The 27,916-nt window shown below is 40.7% G+C and overlaps 1 protein-coding gene across 5 annotated transcripts in view; it reads left to right on the top strand.

Moving 5' to 3' along the window:
• Window positions 1-5,792: 5,792 nt before the first annotated feature.
• LOC124111860 (talin-1-like) overlaps window positions 5,793-27,916 on the top strand; it is a 325,376-nt gene continuing 303,252 nt past the window's right edge. For all 5 annotated transcript variants that reach the window (XR_007220682.1, XM_048395666.1, XM_048395664.1 and 2 more), the window contains exon 1: window positions 5,793-5,866. The gene's annotated coding sequence lies outside the window, so the exon portion shown is untranslated. The remainder of the gene's footprint in view (window positions 5,867-27,916) is intronic.

Genomic DNA, 27,916 nt, shown 5'->3' with positions numbered 1-27,916 from the left:
GGGAAATAGCCAGAATCTGATCGATCACCAACATTTAACATACATATGTATCTACATACAGGAAAAAATCAACAGATGCAATGAATTGATCAACAACACCCGAACCAGTATCTCCTACAAACGTAAACTCGCCTGCTCTGCTCTATCACCAATCCCCCACATACAGTAGAGTGAGTGAGTGAGTGAGTATGGTTTTACGCCGCTTTTAGCAATATTCCAGCAATATCAAGGCGAGGGACACCAGAAATGGGCTTCACACATTGTACCCATGTCGGGAATCGAACCCGGGTCTTCGGCGTGACGAGCGAACGCTTTCACCACCTGACCGCCCGATATGTATTGTGAAGAAATATATCCTGGTATGTTCACCTCCACATTGGCGGGCGTTGCAGCGTTGAGGAGGTCGGAGAAGGCGCCGGCGAAGGCGTCGTGCAGCGTCCAGCAGTTTGTCATTGTTCTCTTCCTGTAGGGCAGCCACCATCTTCACATCCCGGCTGAACTGACCCAGGTTGGACGAACTGGAGACATGGAGGGAAGTTCCTCATTATAACAGTAGTCACAGGGGAGATGATAAACAGAAACGAGTTAGATAAACGTGACGAGCGAACGCTTTAACCACTAGACTACCCGACCGCCCCCACATACAGTAGAAACATACGAAGAACAAACATCATGTCCCAAGTCATCAGTTTAACTACTGGTATATAACTCAGTGAGTGAGTTGGGTTTAACGCCGCTTTTAACAGTTTTACAGTTATATCACGGCTTGTCAGCTTAATGTGGAAGGAAAGCCCGAAGTGATGCAGGTCTCAGACGTTTACCACTTCGGTGAAACCCACGAGCACGGGTATGGTGCTGACAAACCTAGAAACATAATCGGGGCGAACCGGGATTCGAACCCACAATCACAGGTTTCTGGAGTGCCTCAGGGACGCAACTCTGCACAGCGAATCGCGGCGCCTTAGACGACTGTGCCATCCGTGCCCCCGTACCTCAGACAATCTATGATTGGAGATTTAGATTTAAAATGATGGCTATATATACCATGATGGTATTGCGACAACAATTATGTTGCTTAAAACACTTGTTATCTTGATATTTCAATAACACATCCATCTTACAGCATTTCCACACAAGGAAGAATGGTATTGCTTTGTTGTTATTATAAAACGAACTCCTAATACATAATAAATCTTCATTCAAAGATCGGGACAGGATACGCTTACCTTTTCGCGAATACCTTGTGTCATCACTGATTGATAGTGATACATACACACATGCTCATATGGTCGGAACTGGGCGATCGACTCTGCTTTTGGTGGGGATTTCTTGTGAATCTGGTAAGATTTTTTTTCGTTTATATTTCCATCCCTCACTTTGACTATTTCAAACGAAAACCGACACGGAACACAAATATTTCTTCTGTTGTACTCCATTTTGGGTGTAAAAGCAAGGATGGGACAGGTATATTCATATAAATATAATAGCGTGTCCTTTATCATTTCCATTTGGAACTGACCGCATAAGTTCTTTTCGAGATTCAGAAATCTCATGCTGCTCCGAAGAAACCTCGGAAAGAAAGTTCACCTCTCGCGACCTCCTATAAATTGAGAGTGAGTGAGTATGGTTTTACGCCGCTTTTAGCAATATTCCAGCAAAATCACGGCAGGGGACACCAGAAATGGGCTTCACACATTGTACCCATGTCGGGAATCGAACCCTGGTCTTCGGCGTGACGAGCGAACGCTTTCACCACTAGGCTCCCCGACCACCCCTCAATTGAGAGTGTGTCAGTTATCTTGGGAAGAGTAAACACTTACATCTAGGACAAGCAATGAACAATCTTTTAATACGGAGACATTCACAAAGGCAGTTGATCATGATATTGATAACAGTGTTGAAATATTACAATTAGCTGTTAGTGAATCACTTGTCACGACAGGTCTTCATTCTACTACATTCATTCATTCTAAAGAACCAAGATAATTAACCAGCAACCACAATGACTTGACAACAGCTGCCATAGTGCTAAAAATAACAAATATAAAACGTTAAACCTTTTCAGAAAGACAATTAATACTGAATATTTTACAGAATATATATCTTTGAAGAATCATTTTAGAAGTTTGTGCAAACAGAAGAAAAAGGATTTTGAGAATAAGATAATGGAGGATATTTCTAAAGCAGCACAAGACAAAGAGTGTAAAATATTCAGGAAACTAATTAAGAAACTATGTGGATCGTACCAACAATTAAGGCAGGAAATATCAGGAGAAGAATGACTGACCTATATTAAGTCATAGAATCAGATGCTGCGTTTATCGAATAAATCAAGAATTACATTCTGGGTCCTAATTTTGCTATTTTGTGAGAAATGTGCACAGTGTGACGACATATAGGAGGTGAGGTGAGGTGAGGTGAAATGGGGTCGCGTCCAAGATTATTGCACTTACATAGCGACGTGCATGCACGTGTATGTGTGTGTGTGTGTGTGTGTGTGTGTGTGTGTGTGTGTGTGTTTGTGGCTGCTTGTACTAGTCTGGACTGATGCCGATTTATAGTGCTAGCTCACTGAGATACCATGCCGCAGATTAACAGGAATACCCCACTCAGACACAGTATACTGACTCCGAGCCGACCAGTCCTCATATTTTAGCCCCTTAATGCCAAGCGCCAGACAGGGTAACAACAAGTACCATCTTTTAACGCCTTTTGGTATGACGCGGCCGGTGATCGAACCCCAGACCTTCCGCTCTCCGGGCGGACGGTCTACCACTAGACCACGGAGGCGGTCACGATGACTTATAGGAGGTGTAGTAACCTCAGTTGACCTAACCTCATGAACCCCAGCCATGCGTCACTGGTTAGCAGCCTCCATGTGACGTCACAGTAAACACTCATTTGTGTCTTTGTTAATTAAATCATGAAAAAGACATTTTAGTGAATATTATTAACCAGGTAATGACCGTATATGTGTATTCTGATAAGGTAGCTTTGTCAAGCGATGAAACACTTGTTAACCCCTCCGAGTTAGAACGTCTTAGCAATATGAACACACAATGCCTTTTAGAAAGTGGTCAAATGTAACAGATGCTATATTTGGGATAACATGAAAGTGTTATCCCAAATATAGCATCCGTTACGTCTTAGCAATACACATGGCTGTATGGTGTTTCACACATCCAGGCGGACATTTGTATTATATCCAAGGTTGACTTTTATGCGTTTTATTTCGGGTACTGCCCGAAGCTATCCCTAATAAACACTGGTTGAATCTAGTCAACCCTGGGGTCCAGAAATGTGGTAACCTCGGTTGACAGATCACTCAGATTTATTCATCGAACGCACGTGTTGACATGATGCATGTTATATCGCCTGTGTTATCTGTATCAGTTTTGTTTGTTCGTTTGTTTGTTTGTTTAACGTCGCGCTCAACAATATTCCAGATATATGACATAAAAAAGCTCATTATTGTTTTTATATATTTGTGAAAATGTTCGAAGCCAAATATATTTTCAGCATTTAAAGTCCAACACATAGGATTTGCCTATAAATACAGAGAGTTACATATTCGCATAAATCTTTATTTCTTAAATTTCGTTTCTGAAAGAAATAACTTGTTTAACATAGAAAGCTAGTTCTAAGATGAGCATCGTTTGAAGAGAGCCAAAATGATACAGGTTAACTTGACAGAGAGCGTTCTGCAACAAACGTATTTCTGATCACAATAATTCGAACATACAACAGTAAAGCGGATTCCACAATAAGTGCTATGAATCTGGTTCAAGGGTGGCTTGTAATTTAGTTATAAACCATTTACCACAATAATGATATACATCATAATATATGTTAGTCAAACAACGTTGGTTTGGAATAACGTTAATAATGAAATTCTTTGTCTGTCATGGTAGCAAGAAGCTATAAATAAAATATATTGGGTAACTATCACTAAAAAATATTAACAGTTACACGTCATGTTTGATTATTGTACCAATCTTTATATTTTTATATTCAAAAATTGGAGCTCTCTGTGTGATGAGATGGAATGTGGTTTAACGTACGTCGCGTTCAAGATTATTGGACTTTTTATAGAGATGCGTACGACCTTTGTGTGAGTATATGTATGTAGCAGCTCGTTCTGGTCCAGTCTTGTAGTGATATAGCCCTCGGGGTCACGGGTGGCCCAATCGTCTAAGGCGCCGCGATTCGTTGTGCAGAGTTGCGTCCCTTGGGCACGCCGGAAACCTATGATTGTGGGTTCAAATCCCGGTTCGCCCCGATTATATTTCTAGGTTTGTCAGCACCATACTTCGCCGAAGTGGTAAACGCCTGAGACCTGCATCACTTCGGGCTTTCCTCCCATGTTAAGCTGACACGCCGTGATATAACTGGAATACTGTTAAAAGCGGCGTTAAACCCAACTCACTCACTCATGACATAGCCCTCTGGGATAGCATGCCCCAGTTTAACATAGATACCCCACTCAGACACCTCATGATGACTCCGAGCCGCCCATCGACCACGTAGTCCCAGTTGTATCCCGTCGATGCCGAGCGCCAGGCAAAGAAACAATAAGTACCATCTTTTAACGTCTTTGGGTATTATGCGGTCGTGATCGATCGAACTATCGACCTTCACCTCTCCAAGCAGACGCTCTGCCCACAAGACCTCGGAGGCGGGGCCCTCAGGCAAACGAAAACAAATATCAATTTTGATTTTCAGTCTTTAGAAGCCGTTAACTAATAACTGACACAAGTATGGCTTACAAAGTGTGAAAGATCAGTACTTCTGAGATGGCGTCAGTGGTTGTCACACGCCACAAGCTACCTTGACACGGTTGCACGATCTGTCAACAACATCGCATGTCCCAGTCTGGCTACGCATTGTATCTGGTTTCATTCAACCTGTATTTGACTGCGCTTCAAAAGTCAATTTCCAGTTTATTGAAGTTTACAACTGCAGCACGTGTGCTTGTCTGACATCGATGTGGACACAGATGACAGGTACACCCAATAGCCGAGCACCCGTTCACACCACGGACAGAACACTGAAATATGTTGCACTGGCTAATCTTTACGCAAGTGTACTGTCAAACATACAGATGGATACAACATTAAGGCATATATAGGATTTTGAAAATAAATAAATAAAAGTTGTGTGTCTTCTGAATGGTTTGTATTCATATCGATCTATGTACTTTACCTTTAAAAAAATGGTGTTTGAATTCAATAACCTATTTTCAATTGTATTAAATGCAGACAGAATTAGGCAATATATTTAAACGATATCAGGTAAAAAAATACAACTTTCTTATATAAGTCTTGTGTGGTTATTTTGAATTAATAACAATATAGGCATTGTTCGCACCGCGAATTCAAAAGATACACTTATATAAAAACCCTAATTAAAAAAGCTTTTATTTTCTCCCAGTTTCAATATTGAAAGGTAATGCTTATAAGTCACATTGGCATCATAACTGTTTTCAAAACAGTATCTTTTTACTTTAAATATATAAATTCATTTGTAAAAATAGTCAAAAATACACTTAATTGTTCAAAGAATTTTCTACCTGAAACGTTTATTTTATGGTCTCTGCTGAAACGTTGTCTGTGTTTGTAAATATTGATACATATAATTACTCGGTGTGAGTAAACGGTATTTTAAAGCTGTTTATTTGACTTATGATATGAAATTCTTGTGCTGAGCGGTACATATCCGAGATATTTAGGAGTGTCTTCCCGCTGGGCCCTGCATGTGGAGAAGTTGATACCAGCTTGAAGCATTTCCGGTCGTGACGTCATAAGATCCGCCATATTGCCCGAGCGAGGGTGTGCCAAAGTTTGGCCGGTTACGAGAAAAACATCGGGTAAGATTCATTAATCATTCATTATTGAGTATTGATCATACTGTGAGTAAATTCTTACAAGATGTCCCGTCGTGCCCAGAATATTTAAGATACGTGTGCATGTGTACAATGGACGCTAGCGTTGTTGAAATATGCAGGTGGGGGGAAGGATTGCTTCCCTTGACAAGCTTGATGCTGGTATCGCCAAGTATGGGCAATTTACAAGCAGGGCTAGACCGATTAGCGCTTTTGTTGAAATCGTAGTTTTCACGGTTATTAAGTCCAACGCTTCGACTTCTTGATCATAACAGTAAAGACGATTGGCTGTAAACACGTTATTAATAGGTCAAACGCATCTCTCAAATCTGTACCTCGAGAGATAAGATTTCATCTTTTGACATTTGACTCAAGTTGGATGCCAGATTTACCAGCCTACTTCCTCTTTTGAAGGCGCGACCATGTAGGCGTGAAGTGTATCCATGTATCCTGCTTTGTTAATAATCTTTGTGTGCATGATTAAGTTATTGATAGTGTGACGTGCTTGAATCACAATGTAAACAATGTGTCACAACAGTGGATTTTGCTTCCGCTAACGATGTAGGCCTACGTCTTTGCTTTCGCTGATATGCAAATAACGGGCATAGTTTTTTCCTCGATTTTCCTAGGATACCATACATTCATGCCCTGGTTAAAGGAGATCAGATATAGGTTTTAATGTAAATATATAACGTTTCTAGATTTCTAGATATGTGTTAATGAAATACTGCATAATTTACCTCTGGATAAACATAATGCCTTCTTTCCCCCCCCTCTAGTAAAGTAGGGTCGGGAAGAAAAACAAAAAATTATTTGTCTGAAGGAACCATATCAGGATTGCACCCAGTGTAGGTAATATAGATATAGATATTACATAATAACTTGGACAGGTTTACACAGGAGAGGCTGTTTTGACTTAAACTGAAAATGCCATTTTGTGTGTTCTTTCAGGCGTACTTTCATAGTATATCAGAAATAATAAGTTTGATAGAATTTAATGCATTTTAAGTATGCCCAAGTATCGCCCTTCAATTGTTGGTAAGCTGTCTGACCCAGAACGTAATTATTCCTCAACCCAAACTTCCTTACTCTACAGGGGTAGAAACTAACAAATTTAGCCCACTAGTCCTTATAATGATAACATATAGCAAAACCCTTCAAAATGGCAAATTTCTACTAGTCCTTAGGATACCTTAACTATTGGGCAGTTTGGCAAGGACTACAGGACTAGTGCCAATTTTTAACGCTGCTCTACAATGCAATGGATGCTGTACTTCTTTGTGTAAGCCTTAGCAATTAATTTACCTTGCTATCACAATTAATGAAGCATTGACACGCAAATTATCATGCCTTACCATGCAATTTCTAACCCTGAGATAGCAGACCTGTGTCCCCTCCCTAACCCATGGGAGGAGAGCAGTTGTATGAAGTAACAGTATTATTATATACTGTCAGTGTAGGCAAGTTTCTACCGTTATGAGTTTGATAGTAAGATCATGTTGATGGAGATTCTTCCCTGATAGGATAAGTCCCCATCACCCATAGTGTTAATGTTCACTAGATGATGCCTGTCATGGTTATAAATAGCAAGTGAAATTAGATCATGCCACCTCCACTACAGGCCAGCAGTTTGCTGTGCGGAGTTGCATCCCTTGGACATGCCAGAAACCTATGACTTATGGATTTGAATCCTGAATTGTCTAATTTCTGTTTGCTGTTTGTCAGCACCGTACCTGTGCTCGTGGGTATAACCAAGTGGTAAATGTCTGAAACATGCATCATTTCCGTTTTTTCTCCCACATTAAGCTGAACACGTGATATATCTGAAATAAAGTTCAAAGCGGAGTTTAACACAACTTTGACTGTATCTTTTGAAATCTCTCAACAGTACCTAATCATTATAAATACTCTAATGCCAATTTCATAGTCAATCTGACAATTCTTTAGGCATGTTGGGCCAGTGGTATCCAAGCTTGGCTTGTAATGCTAGTAAGGGGCGGTCGGGTAGCCTAGTGGTTAAAGCGTTCGCTCGTCACGCTGAAGACCCGGGTTCGATTCCCGACATGGGTACAATGTGTGAAGCCCATTTCTGGTGTCCTCCGCCGTGATATTGCTGGAATATTGCTAAAAGCAGCGTAAAACCATACTCACTCACTCACTGTAATGCTAGTAGATACTACATGTTACTTAAGAAATTCAAATAAAGTTTTCTTTACCCCATGTGTTACTGTAATATAATATAGTTTTGCCCTGAACTGTTATAGTTCAAGCACGAGGACACTAGTGTAGGTTGTTCAGATTTGGCAATGATGCTGGATCAATCTATTCTTTACTAGACATTGTATACATTTTATAGAGGTGGTAAGCCATGCATAGTATGACGTAGCTGATTGTGCCATACATTGATATGATTGTGTGAGTCATTGCTCATGCTATCGGCCATTGGTTGGCCTTCTGATGCTGGTGTCCATACGACTGTTTACATGCCAGTGGAACTTTGCTGAATCAGACTCTTGTGTAAGACTATACACATTTCTAACTACACAATATTTCAGCTATATAGGACAGCAGCCTGTTAAAAATGGACCACAGGGTTTACCTTGAACTGCAAACTAGGGGTCCAGGGCCCCGTTCCACAATGCGATCTTAGCGCTAAGACTGTCGTAAGTCTGTGTTGAAGTTAGGGAGTTACGATTGTCTTACCGCTACGATTGTGTTTGTGGAACGGGACCCAGAGGGCCCAAATTACTAATTTAAAGGATTTTAACTAAAGTACAGTAATGAAATGGTGTAGTGTACTGTACTATTAGATTTAATAATTGCTTTAATTACCAAAACTCTGTATTTCTTGTCAAGGATTTGGTACAATGATAAATATTGTGCATCGCTCAGGGCTCAGTATTTTTTTTTGCGTCCATTCGATATATTTGTGTGTAATGAACACACATTTCTGCATCACATAGCCTGGGACAAGACGATCCAGTGATTGATATTACAAGCAACCAATCTCGCTGCTGGGGTAATACACAGATTCAACCAAGTCACTAAACCTGACCACCTGATCCATTGGTTGGTTGGTTGGTTTGTTGTTTAACGCCGCACTCAGCAATATTCCAGCTATATTACGGCGTCTGTAAATAATCGAGTCTGGACCACACAATCCAGTGATTGATATCATGAGCATCGATCCATGCAACTGGGATTGATGACATGCATCAACCAAGTGAGCTAGCCTGACCACCCGATCCTGTTAGTCGCCTTTTACGACAAGCATAGTCACCTTTTACGGCAAGTATGGGTTGCTGACGACCTATTCTACCCCGGAATCTTCACGGGTCTGATCCATTAAGTCATCCTGTGTGACAAGAATACTTGGACCAATTCCACCGGATGTCTGGATGTTAGTGGGGGGAGGGTGTCTGGGGGTCGTGTCGTGGGAGGGGCACTGCGATGAGACACGGATGAGTAGCCTCGTCACCCTCGTGTCACCTGTTGACTGTCTGTAGCTCCAGGGTGGAGACGCGTGTGATTGACAGTTGCTTATAGCACTATCTACAAGCTATTAATCATAGCTGGCTATCAGGAAGACATCAGTGTAAAGGATGACCAGGAAGAGGATGCATATTAATGTGCTGTTGTGAATAACGGTTATTGAATAACATCTGATTATCAGTCACTAGTCTGAAGTGTCAAGTAAAATGCTTTACATGCAGTGAGCTCAGCTAAAAAGGGCTCCTACAGGGTTCCATCTAGTAATTTTCTGACTTGGGCCCTTAATGTGAAAATTTCAAATATTCCAGAGGTACCCCACAATGTTAAAATCCCCCATTGTATATGAAAATGTGGGTCTTTTTTCAAATTTAGGTGCTAAAAGCCCCACCCTAGAATTATCCCTGCTCCTATATGAATGCTGGAAGGGTTTACTTACATGTCTCAAGGCCGAGTAAACTCAACTATTTATTTTCCCCATAAGATGCAAAGAATGCAATGAGTTGAGTTTCCTAGATATGACAAGTTTGGCTCATACTGCTAATACATGTACTACCAATAGTACTATTCTGTGAACAGGATGCCAAAGTTCTTGCTGGTGGGCACATTTTAAAGTTTTGCATCAGAAATATTGTAGGATCCAGATAAATTGATCAGTTGTCTAAATGGCCTGGATGAATATGTCATTGTAACCAGACAACCTGCATGTTTTTTATCCTCCAGCATATTATGTGTGGGGGGGTAGAAATGTCATCTGGGCCCATTTGCACAAAGCAACCTTAGCGCTAAGATGATCGTAACACCCATACTTTAACATAGGCTTACAATAGTCGTAGTGCTAAGATCGCTTAGTGCAAGTGGGCCCTGGTCTGTCTGTCCCTCCGTATTTCGTTTCTAGAGCATAGCTTGAAAACCGTGGACGATTTTCCATCCAAACTTGATGCATGTATTGACTAGGGCCAACGTAGTGCCTTTTGCTATTGTGGAAAATGGGGGATTTGTCAAATGACTTGTTTAGTTTTGTTAGTGTTTGTTGTATGCTGCTACTCTCTGCAATATTCCAGCTACATGACAGTGATCTGTGAATTGAGTCTGAACTAGACGATCCCGATTCCATTTGTTGCCTCTAAGTCTGCTACTACATGTTTTTACTGTCACCGTAAGATAGCTGGAATATGTGGCTTAAAACAACATTTATTCTTATAAGAAGCAATAACCAGGAATTTATCAAGACCTCCTAGAGGCCGATATTCAAAACCAGATCAGCAATTGTCAGTACAAGTTCTCAAATATGGAATTAAAAAATTCAAAATTCTGGTAAGTATTGCACTTGATAACTAGATCTAATGTGATGGCTTGGTCCACATGGTCAAGGTGATCTGTATTTCACTGATAACAGGATGAGAAATGAGGAGAGGGTCAATTCTACATGACTGTCGTGAATGCAATGTTAAATACTTCAGAAAATATGAAAAAGAAGTCTGAATTATGAACAATCTTTCCAACTTTGATTGCCAAGGGCCCTGAGAGTGGAATCCTGGATACTTCCTTGAATAGCTTTGTAAACTCATCTGACAGCCTGGTGATGTGGGGGCCCAGTCGGCCCAGTCGTCTAAGATGCCTCGTGCAGAGTTTCTGTCCCTTGGGCGTGTTGGGCACACCAGAGACCTATGATTGTGGGTTTGAATCCCGATTCACCCCAATCATGTTTCTAGGTTTGTCAGCACCATACCTGTGCTTGTGGGTTTCACCGAAATGAAACGTCTGATACCTGCATCTCTTCGGGTTTTCCTGTCACATTAAGCTGACACGTCGAGATATAACTGGAATACTGTTAAAGTGACGCTAAACCAAACTCACTCACTCCCACGTCATGTGTTATATGTACTACTCAAAAAAGGTTGAAGAACACCCGATCCTTTCGTATTTCTACCAGTGACTACAGTTAATCTGTCCTGGCCTGACAAATTCAAAGACTTGAAGACCCGACCCGTGAAAATTCCGGGGTAGAATAGGTCTTCAGCAACCTATACTTTCCGTAAAAGGTGATGTCGTAAGAGGCAACTAACGGGATCGGGTGGTCAGGCTCGCTGACTTGGTTGATGCATGTCATCAATCCCAATTGCGTGGATCGATGCTCATGATGTCAATGACTGGATTGTCTGGTCCAGACTCGTTTATTTGCAGACCGCCGTCATATAGCTGGAATATTGCTGAGTCCGGCGTTAAACAACAAACAAACAAACAGACAAACTTGAAGACCCCGCCCCCTCCAGTGTGAAGACTGATCACAGACATCCTGCCTGCTTGTGGTGACAGATTGTAGCACTCGCATTGTGTGGATGTTTGTGTCTGTCAACACCGTGCTGGCTTCGTGTTACGGAGTGCAGACCATCCAAGGGTAGACATGTCCAACTAGTCCACAGCTCATTTCAAACTAGCAGTTCATGTAACATAACTAGGTTTCATGAGAAAACGATTAGTGCATTTAGAATTTCTCACGTCTTGGTTTAATGGACGAGGATCATGTGTAACCCGAAACTGCTTGACATATTGAGTGATCGATATTTTTTGATGATTGCATTTCGCAATTCAGATAAAAAAATAAATAACTAATGACTTTTTTGTAAATATTTGATTTAATTTGAATAAGAGCTGGTCCAAAGCCTGAGACTAGTAAACTTCGTTATGGTCCTGTCAGCTCAGTTACTCACAGCCTATGTGGTATCACTACAATCCACTGAAAATGATGCAAAGATGGTGGCGGGGATGGTGATGGAGACAGATCCTCGTGTTGTATTTCAGTTAAATCCATGATTAAAACCAATGCTATTGATGATCAGATGCTAATTTCAGTATTTCTGCAGCTTTGTGGCCGCAGGCAAGAAGTAAATCTCTGGTCCTAATGGGTTTCCACATTGTGTTATCGTCATGACGACTATTGATTGGAACATGTTGCTTAAAACTCCTGGTTTCAATGGATTTCTTCAATAACCTTGAATTGTCAATTTTGACAATGAGGCTGAAATTTTCCTGAAAGAATCATACCAGGTAAAAGGCTAATGTCTCCAATTATAGAATCAGAGGATTAAGAGGAAATGTGCCTGAAATTTAAGAAAAGCTTGATTGCTTCATCGCAAAGCTAGTTTAAAATCAATAAATGAAGTGGCAGAGCGGAAGTGTGGATGTAAGGGAGATAACTCTCATCCTCCCTGCTGCCAACCAGACATTACATAACTTGAGTAATTACTCCATCAGTCAGCTGTCAGACACACGCCTCATCAGCCAGATGGTGTCAACACTTGTGAATTACCCCTGGTCAGTTTATGTTACCATGGTTACAGCTTATTTAGTTTTAATTCAGAAAAGGTTGCTGTTGCAAGGCTTCCTTCTTCTGAGGCGGGGTTTTGAGAAGACATGTCAGCGTTAGAAATTGGCACTAGTCCTATAGTCCTTGTGGAACTGCCCAATAGTTAAGGTATCGGACTAGTAGAAATTAGGCATTTTTATGGGTTTTGCTATATGTTATCATTATAAGGACTAGTGGGCCAAACTGTTAGTTTCTACCCCTGCATGTAACAGTGTGTGTGTTTGTAGTTTAACGCTGCCTTTAGCAATATTCCAGCTGAAAGACAGTACTCAGGAAATCAATGAGTCTGATCCAGACAATCCAGTATTGATATTATGAAAAAATGATTCATGCCATTTGGGTACGATGACCCTCAATAACCGAGTGACCACTAGGACAAATATCAGAGTAATAACTTTAGGCAACTATGCAAGAAAATCCCAAAATATATCTACATATTTCAAGTCACTGGTGAGCAGTGTCATACCTATGTGTGGATTAATTTGTGGACTTTTGAGATATAACAAAAACAGATGCTGTTCGTTCTTCCACAATTGACATGATTGACAATAACAAGTTGTTTCGGTACATCTACTCTCTATTTCAGCACAATGGTTTATGTATGTTAATATCCAGTGTTAGAAAATTGCACTAGTCCTATTGTCCTTGCCAAACTGCCCAACAGTGAAGGTATCATAAGGACGAGTAGAAATTTGCCATTTTTACAGATTTTGCTATTTGTTATCATTATAAAGACTTGTGGAGAAAAAATGTTTCTACCGCTGATATCGATGACAATTATTTCATATTGATAATCGTTAATATTTCTTCCCATGGGCATCAACGATAATTCCAACTGTCATCCCTTTAGTCAGCCCTTTGACTGTGGGTTCAGAGGTGACTTAGTTGAGTTAAGTCCAATAGTCGGAGACTCGTGTAATTCAGGAAGGACTTGTTCAAGCAGCAAAGTCAAATCGAAGTGAAAATCTAATGTTGAACATTTAGGTGCAAACCTCAAGGTCCCTTTGACTCACTCACTCTGAAATGCTTGCATGATGGGACATGTATGCGGTTAAGCTTCACTTCCGTATAGGAAGTGAATCATTCTCCACAATTTCACAACAATAGGAAATAACAATAGTGACAATACACAACATAGACACATGCACAGTAAGTGCTTTCGGTACTCGTGAGTCCTTGTACACAATCTCAGCTAAGTGATCATCTGAGAGTGCTGTTATTGTCACAGTCATGTCGTTGGAGTATTGCTAGAGTGTGGCATCAAACAGCATTCTAGTCATATTTTGAGATTGGCAGAAAAGTGAAGTATATACGATTAAGGCCATTTGTTTGTTGTTTGTTCTAATGCCACACTCAGCAACGTTCCAACTATATGGTGGCAGTTTGTAAGTATTTGAGTCTCGACTAGTCAATCCAGTGATTGACATTATGAGCACTGACCTTGGATTGATGACTTGGTTTTGGGGAAGAGTGCAGGTCCCCAACAACCCTTCTTGTAGTAAAAGGCAACAAATTGGATCGGATGGTCAGGCTCGGTGACGTAGTTGATGCATGTTGTTGTATCCCAAATGTTGATCAATGTTCATGATGTCAATCATTGGATTGTCTGGTCCAGATTATTTACTGACTGCTATCATATGGCTTGAATAATGCTGAGTGTAGCATTTAACAACATATAGAAAATACATAGAATATGCCACCAGGACTCTTTTGTGGCCTCTTATGACAAGCGCAGGTTGCTGGGGACCTATTGTCTTACTAGGAATCTCCACGGGTGCAATTCCCATCTGTTGTTCACTGACAAGGGTCCCAGTTTCACAAATACATCAGTGTTCCCGTTGAACTGGTAAAAAAATGCTAGGACTGGTAATTCATATGACTGCCAGACCCTGTGGACCAACAAAGTACCTTGTAAATCTTATTGTTGAACAAAACGTCAGCGATATCCATATAAGTATATTTTTCGAATGAAGTCAGCTTCTCTGAACTACAATCAGGGTTTTTCTGTCGTCTATTTCTAGTGCAAGAAAATTAGTATTTTCTTTGCTTGGAGGTAAAATATATTTTTTGAAGCAACTTAGTCTCGAAATATTCAGATAGAAAGGAGAAAATATTGACTGAACTTCGTGTAAGAATTAAAACCAGGTAATTTTCATATCCCTATTGCGTGATCAATTGCTCATTATGTCAATTACTGGACTATCTGGTCCAAACTCGATTATATACAGACCGCTGTCATATGGCTGGAATATTGCTGAGTGCGGCGTTAAACAACAAACTAACAAGCAAATTTGTAGAAAATTAGGACTGACAAAAATTAAGGGGGGGGGTAGCAATTTTTAGGGTTGCCGTTTCAAAAGTCAACAGGAACACTGTATAACTATAAGGGAAGACTATTGGAGAAAAGGGTACTGTCATTCCAGGGTCAGTGACGTCAGATACACAGGGGTAGCCACCATTGTTCCCACCCAGCTAGTCCTGACCGGATTTTAGAGGAAACTTTCCACCAGTCTTGGACTCACAGACACATGGCCATGTCCAACCCTGCATACAAATATCAATGCAAGCTTTTTCTGGGATTCTAGACTTGCCAAAGGTCTCCATTTTCCAGGAGTCTTTGACTCTATTAGAAGCTGTGGACTTTGACAACTGGACAGCGGATGTGAAGTTTCGTCTAATACTCTGGATTTGATATTTAGTTAAAATAACTTGACTTTTGAAATTTCCTGCCCTTTTATGAATGATGTAAATTACAAATTATCATCAACATTCGCCCAAGGGTCATAATCTAGTTATGATATTACGAGATTCTCTTCAGCAGCAGCAGATGCAACCCCCCAATGAATCAGTTATAAGCCCAATCATGTATATTGATCCAAGATAATTTCTAGCTGTTGAACGACGTGTTATCTCCATCATGCATTACAGTAATATCAAAGGTTTGTGGCGTTATGTGCTGCTTCGTATGGAGTTCAAGTCAGCTTGACTGTGTGCTTTAATGTCCCTGGTGGCATATCGATCATATTGGCTGTTGCATCCTGGGACAGCTCTAGAAGAGCAGACGGTGTGCGATAGCAGCCTGTCATCCAAACTCTTTGTGTATTGGTCAATGTATGGAATAAACAACATATGAAATGTGGCACTTGTTGTATGCTTGTGGAAGAGTATGTTTACATTGCGTGTTTGATTTGTCCTTGATTTGGTACCACGATCATCGGGAGGCTCGTCAGTGATGAAGCCAGCAGGGGATTTGGGGCTAGATGAAATCTCTGGTAAGGACTAAATAGTGTTCTGTGTGTTGGACAAAGGTACCAGGGTATTTGGGCTAGATTTGATCCCTGGAAACTGCTGGAAGGATATATTATGAATAATGATGACTGGGCAAGCAACAGTGTTCTGGTGTGGGCTGAAGCTAGCATAGGATTTGGGGCTAGGTTTGATCTCTGGCGGAAGGTTGTTTGTGAATAGTAATGACAGTGACGGAACAAGTTCGGTAGGGTGAAGGTGTCATGGGATTCAGGGCAAGGGATCCTCATAATGTTAGAAAATAAACAGAAGTGATTGGGAACGTAACTGGGGCCCAATTCAACCTTAGGCCCTGCTTGCCCAGTTCCACAGAGTGATCATCCAGCTTGTGACTCCATGTTAAAATATGAGAGTTATGATTGTCTGAGGGCAAAGATCTCTGTTGAGGAGTCGGCCCTGGATTAAGGGCAGGTTAGAGGTTGTGATGGAGCTCTCTTCCCTGGAGGATCTACATGCACTGTTCACAAAGGATGGAGCTCGCGTACAGGGCATCGGTCCAAATAATAATGATAGTAATAATAGTAATGATGAAAATTATAATAATAAATCTGTATAGCACCCAATGTCCATCAGCTAGTTGCTCATTGGGGCTAGGAATTAGTTCATAGGGTTTAATGGGAATAAGAAAACAATGTACACAGGGTTAGAAATTGGCACTAGTCCTATAGTCCTTGCCAAACTGCCCAATGGTAAAGGTATCCTAAGGACTAGTAGAAATTAGCCATTTTTAAAGGTTTTGTTATATGTTATCATTATAAGGACTAGTGGACTGAAACTGTTAGTTTCTACCGCTGGTACAGATGCTTTGATCATGTGGACTATTCCATATACCATATTCGACATAATAAGCGCCCAGGGCGCTCCCAAAATTAGAAATAGGGGGCTCTTATTAGAATGTTATTTTGGTGAAAAAAAACAGTTGAAAGATACATTTCGTGGTTTATGCTGACCATGCTGACAGTCTGAAATGTTTATGTACGACAGATATATTTTTCCAGAATTAAATGCCCATAATTAAGGGTGCATATAACACACGAGTGCGTATTATATGCGAATAAATAAGTCTTATGTACATTGATCAATCGGAAGGGGTGCTAATTGGGATTGTTCACTAGCCAATATCTTAGCAAATGTCGCTGTTGGCGTTTATTAGAGCGGGGCGCTTATTACGTCAAATACGGTAGGCAGAATTACCACAGCCCCTGCCTGTATCATGATAGAGGACTGAGGTGGCCGCTCATTTCAAACAGGCCTGAGGACAGCTGATTGTATTCCTGAATCACTACTTCAGTATGTATGTTTGTTCAACATGTTCAAATGGATGGGTTTTAAACTGTCTTTTGAGGTCTCACAGTCACAATTGATTTGTTGCTTCTGGCATGGTAGGTTGTTCCACAGTGTGGGTGGTGCTGCTACAGTTGCCTGGTGTCCCGTGCTGCTGGCTGTGGACAGCACAGACGGAACCAGGAGGGGCACGGGGAGTGGGGTGTGTGTGTTGAATGGGGATGTAGACCAGGCTTAGTACACATTTTTTGCACACACCCTGACCATAAGCAAGGGCGGATCCAGCATTTTTATAATGGAGGGATCCAATAACAGAATCTATCTCAGTGGTGGGGTGGGGGGTTTTCAACATACTTTTGGTTTTCGGGGTTGGGGGGGTTGGGGGGGTTGGGGGGGGTACCCTCTGGACCCCCACCTCTGGACCCTCACCACTGGACCCCCACCTCTGGACCCCCACCCCTGGATCATCCTATGATAATGATATTGGCATATCATTAATGAATAATATCACAGACTACAAGAAGGGCCTTGGACTTGCATCCTGGCCCAGGACTGGCTCTGGTTTGAAAACTTTCATGACTTATTGAGGAACAACTTTTGTTTTGTTGTTTGTTTGTTGTTTTGTGCCACACTTAGCAGTATTCCAGCTACATGACAGCAGTCTGTAGATAACAGAGTCTGGACAAGACAATCTGAGGAACAGCTAAAACATGATTTATTTTTGTGATTCTAAAAACTGTTCTGAAATAACAGGACAGGAAGTTAAGTGGGCAGATAAAAGAGTTTAAGTGATCGTCCCATGTAGAGGTATAACCATGGTAATAGTTTGTGGAACCAGGGATCTGGAACTCTTCAAGAGCATTGTTAAACATGTTGACAGCAAGAGTGAGTGGGTATGGTTTTACGCCACTTTTTGCAATATTCCAGCAATATCATGCTGGGTACACCAGAAATGGGCTTCACACTTTTAACCCTTTTGGAAAGTGAACGTTTTAACCAATATGTTACCCCACCTCCCCCTTAATATTAAGTAAGAAACGTTTTGTTCTGTCGACATTGTGTCAACAATTGTTGATTTCTATTGTAAATATGTCCGTGGATACCGGTTGAGCAAGAATTCACTTTGATCCTGCTAAGCTGAGTTACCATCCCCGGATCCAGATCGGCAGCGTGGATGAAGCGTGGATCATAAATGCAATTTATGTCGCAAATGCAACCGATTTGGAAGCCACTTTCCCGCCTGTTTACAAAAGCAGTAAAACCTCTAAATGCAAAAATAATTTTCCGGTTTATATATTTGGAGTGTTTGAATATTTTCCATTGTACTCCACAGCCTGGACCAACGGAAAGGCTGCATATGTGGCTGAAATAGCCCCTCGTGACTGCAATTTGACTGACGTGATTAACAAGTCTGCTCACAAATGAAGAGAAAAACCAGCTCCCTGTACACAATTATCCATTTATGATGGTTCTGATAGTTATCAAATTGACTATAATAAGGTAATGAGGCTGCAGCGCGGCAAGATGAAGAGAAAGCACCGCGTGCTGACGCGTGACATTTGTTGCAAATGTCGGGAGAATTAGGTAGAAATATCAAGCATTTGTTTTAAAGTTCAATTTTAATGAGAGTATCCGCTGATCGTGAATCATGTCTGGCTGAGGACCTCCTTCAGTCCAGTGAGATGCTGGTAGGATTCGGTACTGATGGTTGCCAGGGAAACCTGTTATGATTGAGGAAAACTGATATTTTACTATTGTGGGACCAGTTACGCACACAAACAGAGCTTAGCAGTACGAGTGTCGTACCTCCAGTACGCGAACAGAACTTAGCAATGTGCCGTAGCCCCAGTACTTAAACATAGCTTTAAGATAGACTTAGTGCTCAGGTTGCTGTGTGAAACGTGGCCCTAGAGTAAATGCAGTTATGCAGTTACTTTGTCCATGGCTCATGTTTGACTAGTCATAGACTCCGCGACTTAAACCACTAGTCCTGAGGCCCAAGTCGGTGCTAAACACATCAGAGTTCATGTACCAAACACATATTGTAGCATCAGTTATAGTAGATTTATCATCAATACAGAGCTCCAGATAAGTTTTTTTGGTGTTGTTGGTATTTTACCCATGCATTTTAAAATCATTGGGTATCAGTAATTCTATCTGGGTATTCAAATTTCTGTTACCCACTAGTTTTTACACACGTGGGTATTTAAGTTAAAAATTTGAAAACACTATTCATCTAGTCCCTGCAAATTGGTGTCGTGTGGGTTCGAGAGCTTTATAGGACTCACAAATACCACGATACTTCCACAAGAAAGTCATTGCGTATTTGATATGCTTGGATTTTATTTTACCGCATATTTCTGCATTTCTGATGCGTATTTTACGCAGATACGCAGCTTATCTGGAGCTCTGTCAATATATACAGGGATGGACATTTGCACTAGCTCGGACCAGATTTCTTAATTTCGAATGTAGAAAGTGCTGGTAGAATTTCAAACATTTTGTAGGGTATTGCTAAATGCTGTTACTAGTAAGGCTACAAGACGTTCTTTGTTAATTTTCATCCCTGATATATGATTTTTGGATAATACAACTAGTCTCAGACTAACATACTAGTGGCTGTGTCCATGCCTGCTGAGACCTATTGTACAAAGTCTTTATTTGAAAGCAGGAAGAAAATATAATATTGCAGTGATTGATGTACAGATTGTGGTACAGTGGCAGACAACATTGGTCATATTCAACGAGTACACATCTCACTCAATTTTTTGGGACATTTAGAAAAGAGTGCATACTTTTGGCATATTAATTTCAAGGTCTGCCGGGCATAGCGTGGCTTAACTTGTGGTTTTGAGAACATCTCAATTGCCTGCTCACTAATATTAAGTATTGTCCAGTACTCACAAATGTTGATAATGGATGCATAAAAGAATATACCGCGTGCCGAAGGACGGACAATAATATTAATGTTACTTATGTACAGTGCATCAAGAGCAGTTATGGACATCTGTCGTTACATCCAGCAATCATGACCACTGTCCATATGATCATTGATTCATTCCTGGCTCTAGAGTAATTATTAAACTGTACAGTGCACTACACTATTTCATTACGTTACAGAACTCTCATACTGCCTGCAAGGACCCTTAAAATTAACTATTGGGGGTCCCCTAGACTTACTTTTGTAAGATAGGTAGACCTTCTGACAGGTTCAATGTTGACAGTGACTTGAGTGTGAAACCCTTCTGAAAGAGTACACGACATGGACTTTGACTACGTGTGAAACCCTTCTTAAGGAGTACACGACATGGACTTTGAAGTGTGAAACCCTTCTGAAAGAGTACACGACATGGACTTTGACTTAGTGTGAAACCCTTCTGAAAGAGTACACAACAAGGACTTTGACTTAGTGTGAAACCCTTCTGAAACAGTTCACGACATGGACTTTGACTTCGTGTGAACCCTTCTTAAGGAGTACACGACTTGGACTTTGACTTAGTGTGAAACCCTTCTGAAAGAGTTCACGACATGGACTTTGACCTAGTGTGAAACCCTTCTGAAAGAGTACACGACAAGGATGTTCCATTTGCCATTTCCTTTATGCTAAAAGTTGAAAATTTTGGGGTCCCTAGATTCTACTACTGCAGGATCAAAGCTGACCATTCCTGTATCTCTACTTCGCAGTGTTATTCCCTCTGGTGGGGACTCAGCTTGCATCTCCTAATCTGATATGTGTGTTGTCCAGCACCTCCCATGGAACACACACACACACATGTAGCAAGCTGATCCTTGTACCCAGATCTGGTGTCTGCCCAGCATTGATTGACCTTGATCTGAGTGCTCCATACCCCACCTGTAGCCAGGCACCCGATACTCCGACACACCAGATAATGTGTAGATAGCCCACCAATTATTGTGTGTAAAGAATTAATTAACATTGTGTTGCATTGAACATGTTGAAGTATCTTTTTCTTGTCTATGATAAATTTCAAGAGTGGTCTAATGGTTGTTGTTTGTGAAGAGTTGACGTGAATATCATTTCTATTTTGTCAGAATCACTCCTTCACTTCCTGCGTTGCCCCAGCTGGTGAACGCCTAAGGATCCGATCCTATTTCATATTCCGCTCTGTGTCTGTGTTTGTGTCTGTATGTTTGTGTCTGTAGGTTGTCTGGGATTTTTACCACAATTTTTTTAACAGGATATGATTTGATCACTGCAAGAGACAGAGAGAGATGGTTTGGTATTCTTATTTATTCGTCTATATGCACCCTTAATTACAGGCAATTAAATTCTAGAAAAATATATCTTTCGTGTATAATACGCACAGACTTTTCTTTTGTATCATTTCAGGCCGTCAACATAAAACACGAAACTTACGATCTTTCAACTGTTTTCCGCAAAATTATACCCAATAAGAGCCCCCTATTTCTAATTTTAAGAGCGCCCTGGGTGCTTATAATGTCGAATACAGTACCTAAATTTCTCAACACATCTATTAACTGACCAAGTGCACTGCATCATGCACACATGACCTTGACTGCAGGAAACGATGCATTAAAAAGGCTCTTCAATGTCGATTAGACATGTATGTCGCTGTTGTGAGTTTATGTGACATGGTGCACACTTGGGGAATACACAAGCAGATACAAATCAGTCCGCCGAAACAGCATTTTAAGCAAAATTATTTGAAAAAAATAATGGTGTAAATATACCCAATGGACTGAACGCAAGGTAGTGAAATAAATTTAATATGCAAAGAAAAATATCAATACCCAGTGCAAAGGATGACATGAGTAAGTGCTCAATGGCTGAAGGCATCATCTGGAGCCTTGTCAGGCGTTCTTACAGTAGTCAGGATGGTTAATATCAGACCAGTTCCATAACATACTCAGCCCAGCGTGCTTCTGCTAGTTAATCACCAGCAAACATTTGCCAGTAATCGGTTGATTGCAGCGTGGTGCTAATGACAGTATTTACACAAGTATTTCATGTTCGGGAGTTGTCACATTGTTCATAGTGCAGCACATTTTATCATGAAATTTATTGAAATATATTCGAATTTTTTACTCTTTTTTTTTTACCAAACTTGGTATGTTATTGAATGTTGACTGTCATTGTAATCAACATTCATGCAGTTTTTGACAGTGAACCGTTATAGTTTCATGTATTGTCCAATGTCCAAGGGTTTTTCGTGAACATGATATTCCTCACACAATAATTCAGGAGGAAGCACGAGTCATTTAAGCATGATTTCCTGCAGACTGGTGAAATATTCATGGATGATCTGCAGCTTTGATAAATTGTGAATTTTATGTAGGTTTGTTTATGATGTATATATTCAGTGTCATTTCAAGACAGAACAGGAAGGAAGATGTGTGGAATGTCAGCCAGTTCGCTGCAGTCAGCCCATTGTTCAGATGATGCAATGTTCTCAATATTTGACATATCGTATTGTTCGCAACAGTGGAGCAGTGTGATGTCATGTCACCTCAACTGACCAATCAGCATTGAGAAATGAGAAAGTGCAGTTATAGAACATGATCTTTCTGCCTGTATCAGTAATATCTGCACAACATTTGCTATGAACCACACCTTTGACTAAAGATGACTACAGTATTTGACGTAATAAACGCCCCGCTCTAATAAGCGCCCACGGCGATATTTGCTAATATACTGGCTAGTGAACAATCCCAATTAGCACCCCTTCCGTTTGATCAATGTACACAAGACCTATTTATTTGTGTATAATACGCACTCCTGTTGAATAAGCACCCTCAATTATGGGCAATTTATTTCTGGAAAAATATATCTGTCATATATAACCATTTCAGGCTGTCAGCATAAAGCACCAAATTTATCTTTCAACTCTGTTTTTTCACCAAAATAATATTCTAATAAGAGCCCCCTATTTCTAATTTTGAGAGCGCCCTGGGCGGTTAATACGTCGAATACGGTATGGCTTCTTAGCAGATATTGAGTAGTGATAAGACATTTCTCAATGTATTTTTAGTTAAACGTGAAATAGGTACATTTTGTGGGTTTTGTGGACAAGCCTGTGTTTCAGTTCTGATTACCTCTATGTATCTGTTCATTCTGGACAGTTTTTGAAATAATTTTAAAACCCCAAAAGACAATTGGGCAGGTTCACCTGCCCATTTTAAAATGTTACCTGCCCTCATTCAGGCTTTATAAATGATGACAATTCTCACCCTAAAGAAAGAGACAAGTCGTGCCTGATTCAGTTGAATTAATGCAAACAGTTACTTCAGAATCGACAAGCAGTTATGATAAAATTTAGTTCATCGGTAGTCTTAACATTATGTGCCAGACAGGCAGATGGAGGAAAATTAAATGCAGCCCGACTGAAAAGTTACCAGTCACAGGCAGGCTGGCCGGCTGTTATTCAGACACTGATTCTTGTGTAGAAGAGGTTCTCGCTACACACTATATTTTGTCCCGGGATTTGTCCCTGTGTGTGCAGTGGTCTCCTGGGACGGCCACCTCATCTCCATAGGTCTATGAATGATGATCAGATGCAGGAGATTTATGGATTTTTGCCTCTTCTCTGCTGGAGTTGTGGTTTGGGATTTGGTTTTCTATTAACATGGCCAGTTGTTTTGTATCAATATTGTGTACTGTATTCGATCAGTGTGGAAGTAGATTAAGACTAAACAGCGAGTCATGTGATGGCGTCCCCCTCCCGCCATCAGGGTTCCACACGCCACAGCAGCACAAACAGCCGACATAATAGCTCGAGTCCCCATGGGGATGCCAGGTTGGAGGAGGTCCCCAGCATCCTATGCTGGTCGTAAGAGGCAGGCAAACAGATCGGGTGGTCAGACTCACTGACTTGATGATCGCCTGTCATTGTACCCCATGGCATAAATGTGTGAAGCCCATTTCTCGTGTCCCCCGCCGTGATATTGCTGGAATATTGCTAAAAGCGGCGTAAAACCAAACTCACTCACTCACTCACCCTATGACATAAATCATTCACAATGTCGATCAGTGGATCTTCTGTTTATTATAAGGACGCTGTCATATTGCTGGAATATTGCCAAGTGTGGCCATAAACAACAAACACACAGCTAGGCTGCTGTTATGGAGTTATTTTTTGGCTGGACTAACGACTCTATGCATAGTCCAATCAAAATCGCGCAACAAGATGGACATCCGGTTCGTAAACTGCCGTGCAGATTTCGTTTGCAAAGCATGTGTACCGACAACTTAGCGTCCACTGATATTGTCCAAATCTTTTCATGTTTTTGTAATCAAGTTGCTCACGTCAATTGATGTACTTCGCGAAGTAACTCCCGTTTTATTACAAAACAGATCTCGATTATCAATCAGATCGTCTACACTGGGCGACGCCATTTTATTTGAAGCAAATGCAAGTGATATGGGAGATGGAATCTGATTGGTCAATAGGAGGGACATAGAAGGGACATAACTCGTAATACCCACTGGTGGCACTATGATCGAGCCCAGAAATACCAGCTTAGTTCAGCAAGGGTAGAAACTGGACTTTTACAGTCAGTTAACGCCCTTGCCTGGGGAAGATGATCTTCCATTAGCTGTTGCTGAAGTTAATTAGTTTTGGTGGTTGTAGTTTTCTTCTCATCTCTGATTTAGCGTGGCACATTGAAAATCAGGCTGGGCAAGGAACCTCAAGGATTACAGGTCCCCTCTTAATTGTAGATATTGTCCCAGCCATAAGGGTACCTTTAGCATCAGATGAACTGGCCAGTGCTAATTTCTATCATTTTACACAGCACTGCCTAATTATTGAACAAAAGGAGTCATTGACTAAGACAGGAGCACCTCTGGTAGAAATATACAATAACAGTCTTATTATTTTATAATTATCTCAATAAAAGCAAAATAACCCTTTCCATACTCATGAGAAATATCTGCCAAGAGTAGAGTATATAGTACTCTGTATATATCTTGAGCATGTGTTCATGAATCACAATAGAATCAAATAGTGATAATACCAGGTGTTGTGAAAAGTTCCATTGTTGGCACCTATCACAAACACTTGCACAGGCAAGTCAATTCATGTACAAACACACAGGTACAAATGGTACAAGTGAAAATAAGGAATTGCATCAGACATTTTGGAAATTTGGAAATGTCTTCCACGTCTATCATAAAACGTTTTTAAAGCTTTTCTCAGGCCTTGAATGCTGTAACCTAAAGAGTAAATTCTGCGCTCACTGAATATTGACCAGTAAGAAGTTGCTGACTCAACAGGTATTCCCAGTCCAGGGTACAACACTGGAGTGTTTCCTGATGTTTCCTCAGTCAGTGCTGGCCTGTGACCTTAGTTTAAAGTCCATCCCACATACTTTCCTACCATTAACCCCTACGAAGGAAAATGAACAGAACTAGTTCGAGCATTAACCTGTTTACAGGGCTATAACTATTATGTGAGGAGGGGTGAGTGTGTACTGGAATGCTATTTCTTGCCTCTGACACGAGAGATTAGCTGCACACAGCCGACCTCAGGATCCAATAATTAGGCTATCCTCAAAACTACTTAACACCTCCCGGAGACCTCTGTTGGATACATTGAACAGAGGCTCATTTAAAAGAAATACTTGAGCTTATGTCATGGCCAAAAGTGTCTCAAATTATTTATATGTTCTCCAAAAGATCTGCCCTCATTAATTCAGAATCTGTTGCTACATATTTCCTATAAACTTTTGTTATTAATCTCCTTTACTGTATGCTTTGGTTGGTTGGTTGGTTAGTTTGTTGTTTAACGCCGCACTCAGCAATATTCCAGCTATATGATGGGGGTCTGTAGATAATCGAGTCTGGACCAGACAATCCAGTGATTAATATCATGAGCATCTATTCACGCAATTTGGATTGATGACATGCATCAACAAAGTCAGCGAGCCTGACCACCCGATCCCGGTAGTCACCTTTTACGACAAGCATGGGTTGCTGAAGACCCTTTCTATCCCGGAATCTTCACGGGTCAATTGTGTTTGTCTTACTATATTGATTTTCTGTAAAACATGCTATATCTGTAGTATCTTTATTGTGAACACTGCCCATTGAAGGGGTTTTGTACAATAAGTTTCTTAAATCTTAAAATGATAGACCACTAGACTTAAATGAGCTGAGGATTACTTGGATATCGCCTGGTCTCTATGAAGATTCAAGATTCTAGAGATTTTTCTGTACATCACACTCTGAAGGTGCTGGGTACAAAATCTAAACCATAAATATAACATACTTAACATAACTCACCATAGCAGGACTTACGTAATTGCACGCAGTAGATAACAGGGATTAATAATAGCATTTATATGAATTATGTAGCAACAGATTATGAATTAATGGAGAACAGGTCATACATTATTTATACCTGATGATAGTGATCTCATGGATTCATGGATATTGAAAATGTTATTGTATGTATAGAAATAAATTTGTGATTAATCATATTAATCTAGACTTGCACGGCCCAATATACAGTCTACAAATGTCAGTAAATTATCCCAAATTAAGAATTAAGAAATCTTAATTTTCTGTTTCTACAAATACTGTATAGTTCTGACGTATATCGTCCCTTAGGCACGCCAGAAACCTATGATTGTGGGTTCGAGTCCCGATTCGCCCCGATTATGTTTCTAGGTTTGTTAGCACCATACCCGTGCTCGTGGGTTGCACCGACGTGGTAAACGTCTGAGACCTGTATTACTTCGGGCTTTCCTCCCACATTAAGCTGACATGCTGTGATATGACTGGAATACTGTTAAAAGCGGCGTTAAACCCAACTCACTCACTCACTGACTAATATCATGACTTTGTAGAGGTGCCTTATATTTCATTGATGACAGGGCCAATAAAGAAAACTAATAATTAGAGGTTACCAATTTGCTTGTCAAAGTCTCTTTAGTTTGGAATCCTTGATAAATTCCTGATGCTGTCTCATGTTTTCTGTCCAAACCAAGGGGTCGTGTCAAGGTTTTCATCAATGATTGGCAGTTTGTGAAATTTAATCCAAACTGGAACAATTTGTTTTCTGATATTTGCAACATGAGAACCAGTAGCTTGAAATGAGATCATTGTTATTCAAGATAATGTATATATATATATCTCAAATATGGATTTGTTTGTTTGTTTGTTGTTTAATGCCATACTCAGCAATATTCCAGCTAATGATACTGGTCTGTAAGTAATCACGCCTGGACCAGACAATCCAGTGATTGACATCATGAGCATCGATGTACACTATTTGGATACAATGACCTGCATCTACCAAGTCAGAGAGCCTGACCATCTGATTTAGCTAGTTTCCTCTTTCGACAAGCATGGGTTTCTAAAGACCATTTCTATCTTGGATCTTCACGGGGTGCAGTATGGAAGCAGATCATGCACCTTGAGTACACAGAGGAAACGTTTGCTTGACTGATCTAGGTGAAAATAACTGAGGCGTCATTTTCTGTGCGAGATTAGCCGTGGAGAAGATTGCTTGTGATAATCCTTCAATGACCTGGAGTTGATCCGTGAAGTCTCATTGAGGTGCTGTCAGCGCGGTATGTCTCGTGTAAGTCAGTGTCCTCGCGTG

This window comes from Haliotis rufescens, unplaced genomic scaffold (assembly GCF_023055435.1).
Source record: "Haliotis rufescens isolate VD_foot unplaced genomic scaffold, xgHalRufe1.0.p SCAF_14, whole genome shotgun sequence".
NCBI classification, from domain to species: Eukaryota; Metazoa; Mollusca; class Gastropoda; order Lepetellida; family Haliotidae; genus Haliotis; species Haliotis rufescens.
The sequence above is the reverse complement of the archived record's forward strand: the minus strand, read 5'-3'. Positions and strand labels throughout refer to the sequence as shown.